General features: G+C 41.7%; 1 long non-coding RNA gene across 1 annotated transcript in view; it reads left to right on the top strand.

The window, feature by feature from the left end:
* The window catches only part of LOC118096462 (uncharacterized), a 91,119-nt gene that overhangs the window by 9,183 nt on the left and 63,961 nt on the right, over positions 1–17,975 (top strand). The window contains exon 2 of the long non-coding RNA XR_004693926.2: positions 10,602–10,725. This is a non-coding gene — a long non-coding RNA (uncharacterized LOC118096462). The remainder of the gene's footprint in view (positions 1–10,601; positions 10,726–17,975) is intronic.

Genomic DNA, 17,975 nt, shown 5'->3' with positions numbered 1-17,975 from the left:
TAAGACTCAACCAAGCATCGACACCAAGCTGAAGAAGAAGCTTTTACTCTCGACACCGCTGACTGAACGGATTAGGCTTTAAAACACACGCACACACACACACACACAGAGAGAGAGAGAGAGAGAGAGAGAGAACCCTTCATAACCTTCTCTCTCTAAAAGCTGCTAGTGGGGAAAATAAATAACTGAATTTTGAGTGTTTGCCCAAGTGCCTCCTTATTTATCCACTGACTTCCTCCTACAGTAGTTCTCTGCAGATTTGTTAGGAGGCCAGTGCAAATGTGCTAATGAATTAATTATAACCAAGATATTCAGTGCCCCTTGCAAGGAGCAAAGCAAATGGTTTGGAAAGGATGCCATTGGTTCTGTCCTGAACTTTTAAATGGAGCAGTTATGCTGGAAGGGTGAGGCTTCAGGTTGCAGCCCCAATTATTTATGAGCTGAGTTCCTTTGCAAACAATAGCAGGCAATATTTAGCTTGGGGTTTGAAAGTGTATCTAATATTCAAAACCCACCTTGGAATTCCCTACCCTCTCTCCTCAGCAAGATTTCCCAGTGACTTCGTACAGCATATGATCTTCACATTTCAGCACTAAAGCCATTAGTCAAATGGCAGGTGCTTTCTGAGCGGTCAACCAAAAAGACTGGCATTGACTTTAATGAACACTTTTTTTAAAAAAAAAACACCTTTTAATTTCAACCAAGATTGTGGTTCTACACAGGGAGTAAAAATTCTAATGCACAAATTAGTAAAATAAGATTTAAACTACCGTACCAATTTCTGACCACCTTTACTTTAGAAATCTACAATTTCTTCCATAGGCAATTTCTGCTGCAATCTACAGCAGCGTAAATCAGAAATAATAACATTGATTCTTCTTTTTCTTCTTCATCATCATGCATTGATCTCTCTTCTCAAGCCTGATGCAGAAAGGACAATTTAGCAGAGAAGAAAAACAATGGCATGAAACATCCCTAGTAAAAAACCCTGGTTACCTCTAAAAGGCATCCCTCCTGGCTCTTATTAATGCTGAGATCATTTATGAAGCACTGCATTTTTATTTCTGGAGTCAGGGCAGCCAACCAAGTTTAGTGACATGGAACAAGTTGTCAATAGCTTTACAGACCTGCAGAGGATTTTAATTGGATAGGAGCATTTGGAACTGTGTGTGTGTGTGTGTGTATGTACGTGTACGCGTGCACGCTTAGAGAGAGGGAGAGGGCACAAGCTCTTCTTAGGAGCAAAGAGTCTGTCCATGCACTTCAATGCAAAAAGAAACGAGTTCATTTTGTATCTTTCATGGCAAAAATTCACCAAATCACAAATACTTTGCCTCTAGCACAACAAAGGAAGAAGAGATCTAAAAGTAATCTATGGCAGGCAGTTTCATACTGTGGTATTCCCTTTTTGAAAGATAGACCATTTCAGACATTATCATTAGCTTGGAAACATTTTTTGAAATAAATTTGTCCTTTCTTCCTTTATTTCCATAACTTGCCAAACCTATTTTAACCATCCTAGCTGTTCAAACACAGTCCAGATTGGAATGTTAATTTCACAGTAGATACAAGCCAGTGATATGAACTTATCCAGACTCCACTGTTCTAGTGGTTTTCAATCATTGGCCTGTGTGGATAAGTCCCAAACCACAGACTTTCCCCTGCCAGTCCACAGCAAGACAGTCTACTGCTGTTGGTTGAGACCCCTTCATTTGCTTCTTTCTTTGGCAGCAAACCTCCATCTATCCCCATTTGCAACACTGAAATGCTTAGTTGCTTACTTGATATCCCGCAGGAAGCTGCCGTTGTACAATCAGGTCCTTTGTCTATCTAGCCCACTAATGTCCACACTGGCTAGCAGCAGCTCTCCAGGTGTAAGACAAAAGATACTCCCAGCCCTTACTGGAGATGCTGGGAGTTGAACCTGGGACCTTCTGCATGCAAGATAGATGCTCTTCCAGTGTGTTTCTTGTATAAAGCAGATAGTTGAGCTCAGCTTTTTACAGCTATGTGCATGAAAGCCTTCACTATAGACTCCTGCAGACGATTTGTTGGCAGACTAAGAGCAGGATAAGCAAACTCTCCACAGAAGCCCTCTCAGCTCATTAGACTAGATTACACTACAGCACCACCCGCAGTGTGAATAAAACCTCAGTATACAGCATGCATAAGTATATAGTAGCAATATCCTTGGTCAATTTCATATGTAGGGGAATAGGTAGGGGAAACAAACACTAATTGTTAACAAAACGAACAAGAAGATTCAAAATGGAAACATTAACCCCTCACATCATTCACTATGTACTCAAAAAGGAGCCTTTTACCGTAAATTGTTCTGATACATGTGTCTCATTACCAGTAATGTCACAGGAACAATCTATTACGGTAGGTGCCTGTGACATGTAATGGAGACACACATATTGCTTACAGCAGTGCTGGTGGTACTGCAAGGAGCTGCTTTTTGCTCTTTCCCTGGAGTGAATGAAATGCCATGAAAATATCCAAGCAGGTTATATCACAGATACCATGGTAGGTCAGAGGGGGAAGGTGTTTATGCTAGGAGTAGTTTAAGTTGAGTTTATAACAAGCAGCCATTGTGCACATTCACCATGCCTCATGGAGTATGTACATAATTGCTGGTTATTATGCACTCAATTCAAACTACTCCTAGCATAAACACAGGGAACAGTTGAGTAGTGAGGGGAAGGAGCCTGCGGACTAGTGTCTACTCTAGTCCACTCTAGTAAGGGGGGAATTTTAATCAATATTGCAGGGAGAGGGATGGGTTGCCCACCTCTGAACTAGTGATATAAACAAAGGGCATGCTACTTGGAGAGTGTCCAGAGAATGTGTAAAATTCAGCTGAGATAGGCTTGTTCCCTCAAACTTGTTGAAAGTTATGCATGATGTCTGGAGAGCGTACAAAATGTCAAGTTATAATAATAATAATTAAATATTTTTTTTTTATACCCCGCCCATCTGGCCGGGTCTCCCCCGCCACTCTGGGCGGCTTATGTGCATTCTTCATGGCCTGTGGGAGAGTCTGTTTATTGACTGGGAAATGTACACAATTTCCTCATGGACAATGCATGTGTACTTTCTTCATAAGGATTAATGTGCACAGGGGGCAGTTGCTCTGCACATTAGCCCCTCAATTCACATTATCCATATTTTATAACTATATGTATACCTATATGTGTATGCACATGCCATAGGAAATGTCAGCTCTAAAATACTGCCATCAATTATCCAGCTGTGTTTCCTTTGACTTCACAAAATGCCAAATCATCTCCTACATATCTGGGTAATATGTTATTGTCTATTTTTTAAATAAAGTGTCCTGGACATGCAACAGCGGAGTTAAAATTGCATGCAACTGATCAGTGTTCATGGTTAAATGTAATCCAATGAGACATTTCTCCTCTGATTAATTTCAAGTGCATTGTCAAAGATGGTGCAGACAATATCAAATTTGCAGCATGAGGCGGCCCTGATGTCTCTCAACTTCCCTACGATCTGTTATGATTAGTGGGTAACAATCATCACGCCCCCCCCCAAGTTTTCAAGAGGAAGACGGATCAAATACCAAAATACAGAGGGATTCTTCATGCTTCGCCAACAGAGGACGGTCTTTTGTGTATTTGTCAGATTAACATATTCTCGGATGGCATTTCCCAGAGGGAAATATCTGTCTCAAGCTGTTTCTTTCAGGCTCTTGCACACTGTCTGAATGGATCGTTATGAAATTGCATCACTAATGCTTAGAGCAGAGAAGCTGCTTGGTGCACAACCACAGCGAAATCATTCACATCCTAGCCACCCATGTGTACTTAACTAGTGTTCACACAGCCACACAACTTCCTCCTCAGTCACGAAGGGAGACCCACCACAGCCCACTAATAAAAGCAGCAGAGAGCTTTTTAATTTTTCAAAGTCAATGAGAAAACACCAGAGGCATTAACGTTACCAGCCATATGTGACAGAAAGCTCCCTATCCGCAGCAGCTATTTATCTTGTCCCAGCATTTTACAAACTCCTATACCTCAGTATTTTTCTTTCAGACAGAACCAGAACTTTGAACCAAATGGTGAGAAGAGTATAGCTCTGCTTGAGTATTCCTCCCCTGAACTGTGTGAGTGGCAGGGCAGAGCTGCACCCAGTGGCCCCAACCCAACTCTTGCTGCCATGCTGGCCTCATTCCCTACCATCTATGCATAGGACAGAGTACCTTTCCCAGCCACAGGGCTGCATTCACTTATTGGTAATCTCCTGGGAACTGTGTGTCAGTGCAGGATCAGAGGGGAAAGAGGGTAAGACCAGAGGCAAAAAGTAAGTGAAGCATTGGATTTGTCTCTTACCCTTGAACAGTAGGCCACATTTCAGTCAGGCTTTGGTTGGGAAGGGTGGGATACAAATTAAAAAATATATTATATTATTATTATTATTATTATTATTATTATTATTATTATTATTAAATGTCAAAGGCATCTATACTCCACCATCCATGCAAGTAGGAGACCTTATCACAGTTCAAGGACACATTCCAGACAGAAACCCTCAAGTAGGGCACAGAAAAAGATGGTTGAGGGGTGAGGCTTAGGCATGGGCATGAGCAAAGGAGAGCCCTGTGGATCAGAAAGAGAGACCCAGAAGACCACACTTGGGTCTGTGGTTCTGCATTGGTTTATGCATTGGAGGGCATATCTGTAGAAAGAAGCCTGCTCTACACTAGTGATATAAGAAGGCAGCTATCTCTATTACAACCTGCAATCAGTGCTAGTTTTGTTCTACAGCAGTTTGGTTTCGGACAAATACTGCATTATTCCTCCTGCTATCTGCTCTTTAACATAATTTACGTAATTTACACAAGTTATATAACTAGTTTATTAACCTGCGTACCTTACACACATTTCAATATAAAGGAAATGTCAAAACAATGTTTAACATACAGGTCCTGCTTTCTGCCCCCTCATTAATTGAAAATTCACTTATCCAAATGTAAAGAATTATGTCCAAACCTCACTATACACTCTGCAGATTCAGATATTCAAAGAGCTGGAATTTACCCACTTTCCTTTTTCCCTTATCTTTCTTTTGCTGATTGGCTACAGCCATTTCAGGAAGAAAATTATAATAATAATAACACTTAAACCCCATCCGCCTGACTGGGTTGCCCCTGTCATTGAAAAAGGGGGGAGAAAAATAATAAAAATCCCAGATCAGAAATGTTCCCGCAGGAATCAATGGAAATCATGGACTTGTTATGAAGTTGACATATTATTAATGGAATTTCTATTGCTCCTCATCTTTGCCTTAGATTTATATACCATTCATCATCAACTTCATTCTTCCAAAACACTTGACCAAGACCACAAAGAAGAAAGCTAAATTATGTAATCAGAGCAATATAACTAATTGACATGATTTTCTTCATTTATGCACAGAGCTGTGGAGTTCACATGGCCCTACTGATGGCTTTGGAAAGCTGAGCAAAGTAAAAGGAATCTATTTTTCTCACACTCCCTAAAAATGTGTAGGGAGATGAACATGTGACATCTCCTGAATGCATCCCTAAGCTGACATTATCATGTGTGCTGTTATTGGGCCAGATGGAAATAACTGAGCACCATTTACAAACTCAAAAGCCAGAGAGGTTCTAATTTATATTGTTTACCAGGTCCAGCTGCTCAAAGCAAATGCTTCTCTTCTACTCCCACCCCCCTTCTTTCTCCCCTAAGGTAGGTTTGGGCTTAACATCCCCATCAATCAGAGACAATTCTTTTGTGCCAAGATGTTGACGTACCAAGTTACACTTCCCTTTGGAAAGCAACATGGCTCTTTTATTAAACTCATCTGTTTCAGTTGCCAAGGTTGAGAGTTCCTAAGTTGTCAGAAGTTGCTTCAATGCCTGATGGGAATGTGAAGGGTATGGTAGTTGTGCCTACGATTTCTGGGAAGACGTGTCCAGGAAGAACACTTGTCATGACTGATGTGCCAGCCTTCTGAGAGCAGTGATTAAAAATGAATATTATGAGATCTTAGGTCAAACTAATTTGCACTTTCTCCATCCTGCAGACATCAGCCAGAGTGAGTTTATAATGAAGGAGTGGTTGTTGTGGATCCAGACTGTGTTCTGGGCAGTCTGTCTCTTGTTAGATACACTACCCAACAGCAGTACAGCCAAGGGCAAGATTCTGATGAGCACACCCATGTGCTGGAGTTGTCACTTGTACAGACAATTAGGTTTACTAACCAGCTGTACGAGTGAAAGTATTCAAACACATAAGTGTCTGGCTTTTTCTGAGAGAAATGCTTAAAACATTGATATGGACAGGTTTATTTGATTGGTTGGATGACCTATAAGTTACTCTTAGGTTCTGTAGACTAGAGCATTCAAAATAGTAGCATGCACTACTGTACATTACGTTTACAGTTTTAAGAAATGAAAAAGAACAGGGCAAGAGCAACAGAGAGAGATGCACGCAGAAGGCCCCACATTCAGTTTTCTGCACCTTTGTCTGAATGTGGAGCCCTCCAAACATTTTGGACTCAAATGCCCATCATTCCTACCCAGCATTGGTCAGGGATGATGGGAGCTGATGTCCACAACATCTGACTGTGCCATGATGGCTATCCTTGATTTAAGGCAGTATTAAGTCTGATGGACCAGTGGCCTGACTTTGGTATACAGCAGTTCTGACAATCATTGGAAGAAATAAACCTAAAAGTGAAAGTGGTGTACCGTATTTTAAATAGTATATAAGTGGACTGTATTTTGGGTAGGTCTCAAAGTCCTCCTTTCACATCAGCTTCATTTGATAATAATAGTTCTGACACTGGTCATTCTTCTTCTCTTTTACTACAACTTTTCTAAGATGAGATTCTTGTTCCAGACTAGAGGTTTATGACCATGACCCAGGAAAGACAACACATTGGTTGTATCCAACCAGAGCTGAAGCATGTCACACCAAAGCAGTTTTGTTAACCGGGGGGGGGGGAAAGCCTTGGCTATAGCTACTGTTCATCTGATGGTGTTTTACACACACACACTCACTCTCTTTCTCTCTCTCACTCACACACACACACACACACACCTCGCCTTCATTTATTCATTATTGTGTACAGCGCCTTCACAATTTGCATTACATTTTGCCTAATTATGCTATGGTTGAAAACCTGCCACTGGTTTTAGTTAAGTAATTAAGGATTTACAGTTATATGAACTCAGTATGCATGCTAGCCAAGCTGCTGCCTATTTATTGCAGCACATACAGAGATACGTTTTAGATGAATTCCTTTTCAAGTTCCTTTACACATCTGTGATAAAAGGCTTTGGATGTGAGCCTAATCCATTCAGTCACTGGAAGTTTTCCTTTTGATTTCAATGGGATAGAGATTGAATATTCCATTGCACAGAACATCCCGGTCGTCATGTTGTCCCAAGGGAATGTACAAGTAGAGCAAAGGTGCAGAGATGCCATATGTTAGATGTCTTTCTATTGCTATTTGCATTTCCTTTGGCACACTAGATTGAGAACTAGTTTTAGCACAGGTTAAATACAGGGGGACACACATAACTAATTCTTTTTCTGGACCTCTCTGCCTTTGTGATCCAACCCTTTTCACACTTACAGGTTGTTAGTAATGGAGTCTCATCCCTTCCATATACTATATGGATTCTATCACTTTTCCCATTTCTGTAAAGGACAGGTGTCTACCCTGCCTGACAGGTCTGAAAAATGAATGATTTTCATTGCGCCATGATAGATACACTCCCTAGACAAATCTGATCATGATCTACAGACAACTTCTTTAGAAGATTGACTCAAAGCTTGAAAAATGGTGTGCATATCCCCTTGAGAAGTACAGCTTCTCTCTGAAATAGGAAATAAATTATCAGTGCTCCGTGGCTATTCCATCATTTTATCCTCTGATGGAAAAGAAAAGCTATTTGCCTGTTTATCACAATGATCATCGGAACGAGGAAACCTTCCTGAGTTAGAATTGGAAGCATGAAGATCATCAGTTTTTCTTTAAAACAAAAAACACCTCTTTCGGGGTATATCTCAAGTACCTTGTTATTAGGACTTTTTTTGTAATGTTCCAGAAATCCTATGATAACATCTTGGTAGAACTTTGATCTTGCCTCCCTAAAATCTATTTAGATCTGCTTGTAAAGTTCATTGCTTTTTATTAAATGCTTAATGGCAGAATCTCGTGACCATTGTGTAATGCCATGGAGCTGATCTAGGTTGTATTTTTCACTGCATATTGGTAATTTTGAACTGGTGTTATGAACACCCAGATATACAAATGATGAGTCACCTATCTCTTGGAAGAGAAGGATGGCGGAGGAGTGGCTCAAACCAGGAGCTGGTGAGTTGTGTCAAAGCATCTTACCACAGGTCCACTGAGATATTTTTTTGGGCTATGGAGATCAGATCTGGAGCTGTGTCCCCAGTGCTTCGCCCTTCCAGCTCACTTATTCATACAGCCATACAGAAAAGTACAAAATGTTTAATTCTTAGAATAAACTCTTAAAATAGAACTCAGGGGCAGGGCTAATTTTGAGTGGACATGTATAGGATTACATTGAAAGAGTCCAACCCATTTTTTAAACTACTTGGTCCTGAAAGAAATATACTTTCCTTTACAGAGATGTGAAGTTCTTTCTTCTTACGGTACGGTAATTCCTTCTCAGCTATACCCTGTTATTGTCCATGATAAAAAAGATGCTTTCATCTAGTGGGGGAAATCCCCCCCCATCTTCTAAAAAGTTCAATTAATTTCTTATCTTTATTAAACTGGTCCTAATTTAATTCTTATGGCTTTCTACAAAATGGAGCACAGTTGACAGACTGTATAGCATTTTTAAATACTTTAATTGTTTCTCTGCCACTTGGAACAGAGATAACATATTGCTCTTCAGCTTTAAGATTCTCCTTTGCAGCCATAAACTTTGAATATAAATATGATACATGGAAACTGGGGCCTGTTCTTGCACCTGCACAAAAGTGCATAAGATGACGCTGTCTTTTTCTGTCCGTCAGGTTCTGTATGTATGTTCATTTGCAATATGACTAGGAAAGAGCATGAAGCAATTACAGTAAGGGATTTAAGCACAAAGCCTGGCATTGCTGATTGCAGACAGACTTCTAATCCAATTGAATCAGTGGCTGTTGCCCTGAAGTACTTAATATCAGCCTTCATGATGTCTGAAGCCTTCCTTCTTTTCTGTTTTTCTTTTTGCTGTTATTCATCAGCATGTAAGTTAAAAAGGTAAAAAAAAAAAACCTGGACTGACCTTGGGATGCGGCGCTCATCTCACTTAAGGCTAACGGAGCCAGTGTTTGTCCTCAGACAGCTTTCCGGGTCATGTGGCCAGCATGATTAAACTGCTTCTGGTGCATGGAACACTGTGACAAGAGCCAGAGTGCAGAGAAATGCCAGTTACCTTCCTGCCACAGTGGTACCTATTTGTCTACTTGCACTGGTATGCTTTCGAACTGCTAGGTTGGCAGAAGCTGGGACAGAGCAACAGAAGCTCAACCCACCCCGCATATTTGAACCAACAACCTTATTTATTTATTTATTTATTTATTTATTTATTTATTTTGTGTGTGTGTGTGTGTGTGTGTGTGTGTATGTATTTATTTAAATAAAATAAAAAATTCCTTCAGTAGCACCTTAAAGACCAACTAAGTTTTTATTTTGGGATGAGCTTTCGTGTGCATGCACACTTCATCAGATACCTTTATTTAAATAGTTCTTTTTGTCTGTATAATTCTAAGCACCATATCATGGGTTCCTTGGTGGTCTCCCATCTGGCCACCTCAGCAGACCCGCCAAGTGTCCCAATTTTCAAGGGATAGTCCAAGATTTACAGAAGCCATCCCAGTTTCTGATCTGACCCCAGAATGACCTAGTTTTCCTTAGGACATCCTATTTTCATTGGGAAAATGTTGGAGCGTATGGAGTTATGTGACCCCCAAGCCAAGGAGATAAGTAACTAAACAGCCTTTAGAATACATCTGAAGGGAAGGGTTTTTTTGTTTTGTTTTTTGGTAATGTGTAATGATGTTTTTGTATAAGTTGGAAATGGCCCAAAATCATCATCATCATAATGGAATAGGAAATTCCTTTTTTTATGGGAGAAATGTTGGAGGGTATGAGACAGGTATAGGACATTGCTAGTGCTCAGTAGATGCAGGAACAACTGCAGCTGGAATCCAAAGGAATAGGAAAATTTTGCATACTGTATTTATAAAAAGTGGAACATGGAAGAAAAGTCATATGAGAAAACTTAGCAGCATCACTTAAGAGGAGCAATGCTTGTGGCTTCTCATTTTCTCAGGGCTCAGGGTTGCTGGGTTGTGAGGTTCATTGTGACACCTCCCTCTGCTGGCTCATTGGTTACCAGAGTGCTAAAAGACCTAGTGATCTCCTATGGTGGGATCATTTTGTCTGTGTGAGAGAAAGGAGATAGACATGTAAGTAGGATTTCTCTCAGCATATGAATTATGTGATGATAGAGAATTCATCTTGAGCATAGATGCGTTAGGGAATACTAACTGTGAGCCCCATTTCTCTTTATTTTCTAGGCTTTCCAGACTGAGAAAAGTATTTTCCCGTCTGGGGAGAAAAACTAAGATTTCTCCTCTCCCAGAGACCTCCCCCTCGCCCACAACCTCCCCCTCTGCACCCCTCTTTGAGAGGACACAAAAGGTAAGCCCCATCAGCATATAGATGTTGCTTTCAGAGTAATATTAGTCCCTAAGGATTCTTAGGAAAGGTCTCTCTGTAACTGTCTGAGACCTATTTCAAGGTTCAGAAAATAAACATATCCCCTGTGGAGGCTTTGCAGACCCCCTGCCATCCTGAACTGGAGGAAGAAACACCAAGGAAAACATGAAGGTAATGTCGATTTCCAAGGATATGTTCAGAGTAAATAAGAAAGTCCCCATGAAGCAGTTATACTTGCTAGCCTTCTCTTCTTTTCCTTTCAATCAACCAGAGCCAAAGAATGGCAGTAGGGATGATAATTTGGGTAAATCAATTTCCTCTTATGTGCTCCTTCGTAGTAAAGGTTCGGGGTGAGGAGCCATGGAACTTCTTGGAACTTGTGGAAGGGTGGTACCACCTTGGTGGTAGGTGGTCTGATTTACATACAAAAAGCAGACTGATGGAGAAGGGATGGAGCACCCCTGTCAGGCTCGTAAGACTTTTTGCAGGCTAGTAACTTTTGTGGGTTATTCACAGTGCTGTGTTTGTATTTGGTTGAATTCTCATTTGTGTTGAACCACCAACCTTCTGATTAGCAAGCCCAAGAGGCTCAGTGGTTTAGACCATAGTGCCGCCTGCTCCCTTGTAGCAGCATGCTCATCAGCATGTATTGGTACATAATAGAAAATCTACATTAATTAATTAATTAACTGCACTATACCCAGGGGGTCTAAGGGCGGTTCACACTACAAATATAACCCTCCTTTGAGAGCTGTTTTTAGATTCACTGGTGTGACTTCCTCAGTAAATCTATAAAACAGATACTTGGGAAAGATGCTAAGAACTCATTTCATCACTGGCCCATGTGAGTTTTGTTTTGTTTTGCGCCAGTGATTCCAATATAATTGCCCAGTGAAAACTCTTCTGCTCTGTGCACCTCCTCTCTGTTCATAGTGCATTGTCACCTGGATGGCACAGAAAGCTCTGTGGAGGACTGGTGGGTGGGTGCTTCACCGTTATGCATTTCCTCCAGTGCTACTGATTTACAGCTTTTTGTATTAACTGTACCAGGCAAATCCATTCCTAGTAATTCTACCAGTTATTCAGAGGCAACCAGGACACACATGCAGGGCATTATGTAACCCCCAAGACTCCATCTTTGTTTAAATTCGATGGGATGTTTTGCTGCCTCAGTGAATGTTGTGCTTTTCTACAAGTGTTACAATTTTATGACGTGACTCTAAAAAATCTGTTTATGCTGATACACTCATAGGGCTTATATAATTGGTTGCATGCATATCAAATCCTAATGGAAACTATTGCCATCACTTCCCAATTTGGATAATTAGAAATAATAGAATGGAGGGACTTGTGTTTCTGTGGCCTGTATATGACCTTTGAAAGCCATCTCCACCCTATGATTTGATTACAAACAACATGAATCTCTTTCTGCTTCACCTTATTAGCATTTATTAATACCTGTGGCTTCTTTCCCTTCAGTTTATTATCTTAAAACTGCAGCTATTGATATGGGGTGGAGAACACTGATTTAGCTGTAAACTGATTATGGTGTAAACCTTACTTTGATCTTAACATTTAATCTCCACTCTTAATTTGCCAAGCTTTCTTTCTCATCATTGCTTTTTAGATCTTGCCTTTCACCATACACAGGCCTATAACTACTGTATAGGGAACCAATTCTTGGAAAAGTTGGCAGATATTCAAGGTGGAACAGAATAAAGACACCACATTGGATGATGACATGTTGGATGGTTGATTCTGGTGCAATTTAAAGGATGCAACAGCTGTCCAAAACTTCTCTCTCTCATGTGTGTGTGTGTGTGTGTGTGTGTGTTCAGCTGAGAAGTGTCACCAGCTGAGGTGTCTTTGGGGGCAGGGGAAAGGATGGCGCTCCAAGGTGGTGCTATATTAGAGAACTGGCCCAGGATGCATGGCCACATGAAGTATTGATGTCAGATAAAAGCAGAGAATGAAGTGAAGGGGTGTGTGTGTAAAAAAGCATCAACTCCAAATCTACTTGAGTAGCTTAAAACGAAAGCTTAGCTCTCTTTCTCAGAATTAGAATGGCTGCTAGTTTCTTACCAGATTTCATTATCTATAACAATAACAATAAATAACAGAAATGAAGCAGAATTGTCATTAAATTTTGCACTAAATCTCATAGTTCAGAAAAACAGATATCCTTGAGGATATAAAAGTATCACGGAGAAAGGAGGCTTCTAATAATGTAATTATGTCCTCGTTGCTATGGTCTTTGGCCTCTGCAGATTTATTAAAAATCCAGTCTTCTGTTTTCAGTCAGATGAGGAGGAGGGTAGCTGAAGAAAAAGGGGAGCAAGTAATGGGAAGAAGTCGAATGGGAGGTAAATTTCTGTGTGTCAACTGAGCAACAGGTCAGAGAAGCACAGCCTTTGCCAAGCTGGTGCTCTCCAGATGTTTTGAACTCCAACTTCCATCAGCCCCAGCCTGCATGGCCATTGTGGTCAGGAATGATGGGAATTGTGGTCTAAAAATGCCTGGAGAGCACCAGATTAAGGAGAGCTGGAGTAGCAAGCAAAAGATAAGGAAGATGACAACAACCACTGTTTGTACACAGGGAAGGAAAAATGGGGGATAAGTTGCTCCTCTTGATATTAAGTGCTTCTTTCTGCTGCCAATAAATTAAAGGAGAATGATTCAGAGCAACTGAGAGGATGTATGTAGAGTTTTTAATTGTCTTCTGCATCATAGCGACAAACCATCTAAGTCCAAAACTTTCTCCAGAATACAGCCATATTTCCCCTGTGAACACATAAGCATAACCATATCTTGTTTGATCTGTTATTCAGAAACTGGTATAGACTTTTTTGTTAATGATACACCAAAATCCATAATAATTATACTTAATCTTTTAAAACATAACTACTTATTTCTCATTTTATAGCCCTTTTGTTATTTTTAGTATGTTTCTAGGTATTACATGTAATTGTGCCTTTTGCTCATTATGGGGCATTTTGTTTTGTGCAATTGTTGCATAAAAGAACTGCACTGTTAAACAAATTTAAAGTTAAAATACTGCTTCTGAAACAGGGATGTTCCATTCTTAGTTATTGTTACAGAGTTTGCGGGTTCAAGGGCACCCATAACTGCTAGAGTCAGTGAATGTTAGAAATTTAAAAATGGTAGAATTTAGATAATATTTGTAATGTTGAAGGAAAGATGGTGGACATTAAATTAAAAATGGAGGCTAAACCAGGAAATCACTTGGGGAGAAGGGCCACCAAGGTGTAATTACAAGACAATGGACAGTCATTGACTCTTTTGTTTGAGCTCTGAGTAATTAACAGAGTTGGGAGGTTACAGGAAGCAGAGGCAGAGGCAGATATAAGGTAGCATGACTAGTTCACCCACACAGTGTGCAGGAGCCGAGGGTGTGCTGTGCCGCCTGCTTCCCAAAGCCTAGTACTGTACAGTGGTACCTCTACTTACAAATAACTCTACTTACGAATGTTTCTACTTACAAATGGAGCTCCATCCGCCATCTTGGATGCGGTTTAGATAGGATTTTTTCTACTTACGAATTTTTAGATAGGGTTGCTTCGACTTACGAATTTTTTCTCCCAATGCATTCCTATGGGATTTCGACTTACAAATGTGTGTTCGGAATGCATTAAATTCTTAAGTAGAGGTACCACTGTAAGTGCTTGCCCAGCTTTGAGAAGGAGCCAGGAGGGCTCTAGGATCCTGCCAGAGCCTCGTACCAAAGCCCAGCACCTCCCTTACTCGGCTTTGGGAAGGTGACTTTGAGCTGGGGGATGGTCATCAAATTTTGGCCTCACACAGATTGCCATATCGCCAAGATCTGCCACTGCAGGAGGCATGATGTCACACAGGAAAAATCAGAGGTCTGGGTAAAGCGGGGGAGAAAGCAGACAGATGGGGAGGAGTTGGTGGGAGCAGGGGTTCTTGGGGAAAAGAAAGGAAGTGGGCAGGACTCCATGAGCTGCTGCGATGGCCAAAACCATCTTGGCAGGCTGCAGCAGAGGCCCAGAGATGACAGTCAGGATGCCTTGGTAAACCAGTGCTGCACTGCTAAGGGAAGAAGCTCCTCTTGAGATGTAATGCTGTGAACTCTCTCCAAAGTAGACCCAGATGTAAATATGTGTACAATGGACCATATTTCTTAAAGACAGGGGTCTCCGCTGTCCTCTAATTTCCCAATGTTTGACCCTGGGTGAGCTTCTGGAACCCCCTGGACTCTTGCTATCACTCAGCAGAGACTGGGGGTAACGTGCAACATCTGTAACATTATGATAGCTGGAATCATTGATAGATTTATCTACTACAATTATGTCTAAATCTATTTAAAAACAAACTTACTCTAGTCACTAGTTTAAAGTATGCCTGGCATTTATTCTCTGATTCCTTGCTGAGTACAATGGATTATCATCTCTAGGGTTCCTATAATGGGAGTGCTTCTTCTATTATTACTACTAGAATCTACTAAGTTTGGAGCAGTAATGAAAATCATCCAGAAAATTATGTTTCTGGTGGAGATTTGCCTCCATAGGTGTCATCATATGAGGCAAGCACTTTGGAAATCCTGGTTGCAGCTTGCAGTGGCTCATTTGGCCTTGTATAGAACATTGTAAAAAATGACACAGCAAGGCTTTGGTATAATTACAACAGACTGCACTGAGAGCAAAAAGAGGGCAATATGTTGTCCTTGCTATTGGACCAAGATGGAAAGTCTGTGTATGTGTTCTTTCAATATTGCAATAGTGAAAAGTCTGAATTTGAGCTAGGAAGAACACAGGCAAACCTGCCTGGGGAGAAAATTCACCTTTCATTAAAGCTGAGCAAACTTGCCAAGACTACCAGGCTCAACATAAGCTTGATTAAGGCCAATGGGGAACTTAAAAATCAGAGAAAGAGCATAGCACAGTGGAAATTTAAAAAAAAACCTAGATCAGTTATAACTAGCTAAAGGGAAATCTGGCAGATAAGGCAAGGTGGGAGTGGGGAGAGCTGAGGCTCGGTAGTATTGATTAAAGGATGGGCAATTGCCAAGAAAGACAATATACAGTAACTTTATTTCAACATCCTTGCAATGTGTAGGGCATCTCTGCTTCTGCAACTGATGCCTTGCACTTGTGTTTCCCACCTAGGATAAATGACCGCCTAGCCCAGTGGTGCAAAGACATTGAGATACAAGGCATCTCAGTTTGGAAGGCGAGGTGGAAGCTACTTGATGAGCTTACTGGGTTCAAATGGCAAAGGACTTTCAGGCAGTAGCTACAAACTGATGGGTACAATCCTAAGGGGTAGCATGAGGCACCCCACTAGGTCCAGTCGTGACCAACTCTGGGGTTGCGGCGCTCATCTCGCGTTATTGGCCGAGGGAGCCGGCTTACAGCTTCCAGGTCATGTGGCCAGCTTGACAAAGCTGCTTCTGGTGAACCAGAGCAGCACACGGAAATGCCGTTTACCTTCCCGCCGTAGCGGTACCTATTTATCTACATGCACTTTGACGTGCTTTCGAACTGCTAAGTTGGCAGGAGCTGGGACCCCACGACGGGGTGAGCTCCCGTTGCTCGGTCCCAGCTCCTGCCAACTTAGCAGTTCGAAAGCACGTCAAAGTGCAAGTAAATAAATAGGAACCGCTACAGGGGAAAGCTAAACAGTGTTTCCATGTGCTGCTCTGGTTTGCCAGAAGCGGCTTTGTCATGACCCGGAAGCTGTACACTGGCTCCCTCGGCCAATAACGTGAGTTGAGTGCCACAACCCCAGAATTGGTCACGACTGGACTTAATGGTCAGGTTCACCTTTACCAATCAGTAAGTGTACATTCTTTTATACACCTTTTAGATGTGTAGAGTCAGTGTTCAGTGTAACATGTGAGAAGAAACGCGAAATAAATTCATTTGAGGTGACCCTCAGAACATTCAGATCACAACGTTGTTGGCATCCGTCTCTCTTGGGAAACAATGGAGGAGTGCACCTTTGGGGCTGAAATCAAACCATTGGAGAGTTACAGCTCCTGCTGTTGCTGTAGAGACCAATACAGGAGAGACATGTTTTGTTGCATGAGGGGCAGATGAAGGCATCCAGTTGTGCTGATGCAGGTGTTCTATGGTGTTTCTTCTTTCTGTGCTCATCCCAGAGATCATTCCTCCTCTGGTCACTGCTGACTGATTTCCTCCAGGTGCTGTGGTTGTCTGCAAGGGATTTCCACATGGTGGGGTTCATGTTTTCAGCTTTCATAATCACATTTGCTGACATCTTTGTAATAGAGTTGGTTTGCCAATTGACCTGGTGCCTGTAGCCATAGATCACTTCCTTGGTGATCCTGCCATCTTCCATTCTGTGTACATGACCAAGCCAGGGTAGATGTTGCTGAGAGAGAAGTCCGAGCATGATGGAATGGTCATTAGCATCACATTCTCCTGTATCTTTTTGAAGCGGTGAGCTATTGATATAGCTGCCTTGCCAATACACTTGTCCAGCTCAGCATTGGTGGAAAGGTGGATATAGCCCAGGGGTCAGCAAACTTTTTCAGCAGGGGGCCGGTCCACTGTCCCTCAGACCTTGTGGGGGGCCGGACTATGTTTTTTTTGGGGGGGGGGAGGAAATGAATGAATTCCTATGCCCCACAAATAACCCAGAGATGCATTTTAAATAAAAGGACACATTCTACTCATGTAAAAACATGCTGATTCCCGGTCTGTCCGTGGGCCGGATTTAGAAGGCAATTGGGCCGCATCCGGCCCCGGGGCCTTAGTTTGGGGGAACCCTGATATAGCCTATCTTGATTTCAGCAAGGCCTTTGACAAGGTGCCCCATGATATTCTTGTAAAGAAGCTGGTAAAATGCGGGCTAGACGATGCTACCATTCAGTGGATTTGTAACTGGCTGACTGACCGAACCCAAAGGGTGCTCATCAATGGCTCCTCTTCATCCTGGAGAGAAGTGACTAGTGGGGTGCCACAGGGTTCTGTCTTGGGCCCAGTCTTATTCAACATCTTTATCAATGACTTGGATGATGGGCTTGAGCGCATCCTGAGCAAGTTTGCAGATGACACCAAATTGGGAGCGGTGGCTAATACCCCAGAGGACAGGATCACACTTCAAAATGACCTCAACAGATTAGACAACTGGGCCAAAGCAAACAAGATGAATTTTAACAGGGAGAAATGTAAAGTACTACACTTGGGCAAAAAAGAAAGAAAGAAAGAAAGAAAGAAAGAAAGAAA

This window comes from Zootoca vivipara, chromosome 5, assembly GCF_963506605.1.
Source record: "Zootoca vivipara chromosome 5, rZooViv1.1, whole genome shotgun sequence".
In the NCBI taxonomy this organism is placed as follows: domain Eukaryota; kingdom Metazoa; phylum Chordata; class Lepidosauria; order Squamata; family Lacertidae; genus Zootoca; species Zootoca vivipara.
This window is presented reverse-complemented; position numbering and strand designations above follow the sequence as displayed.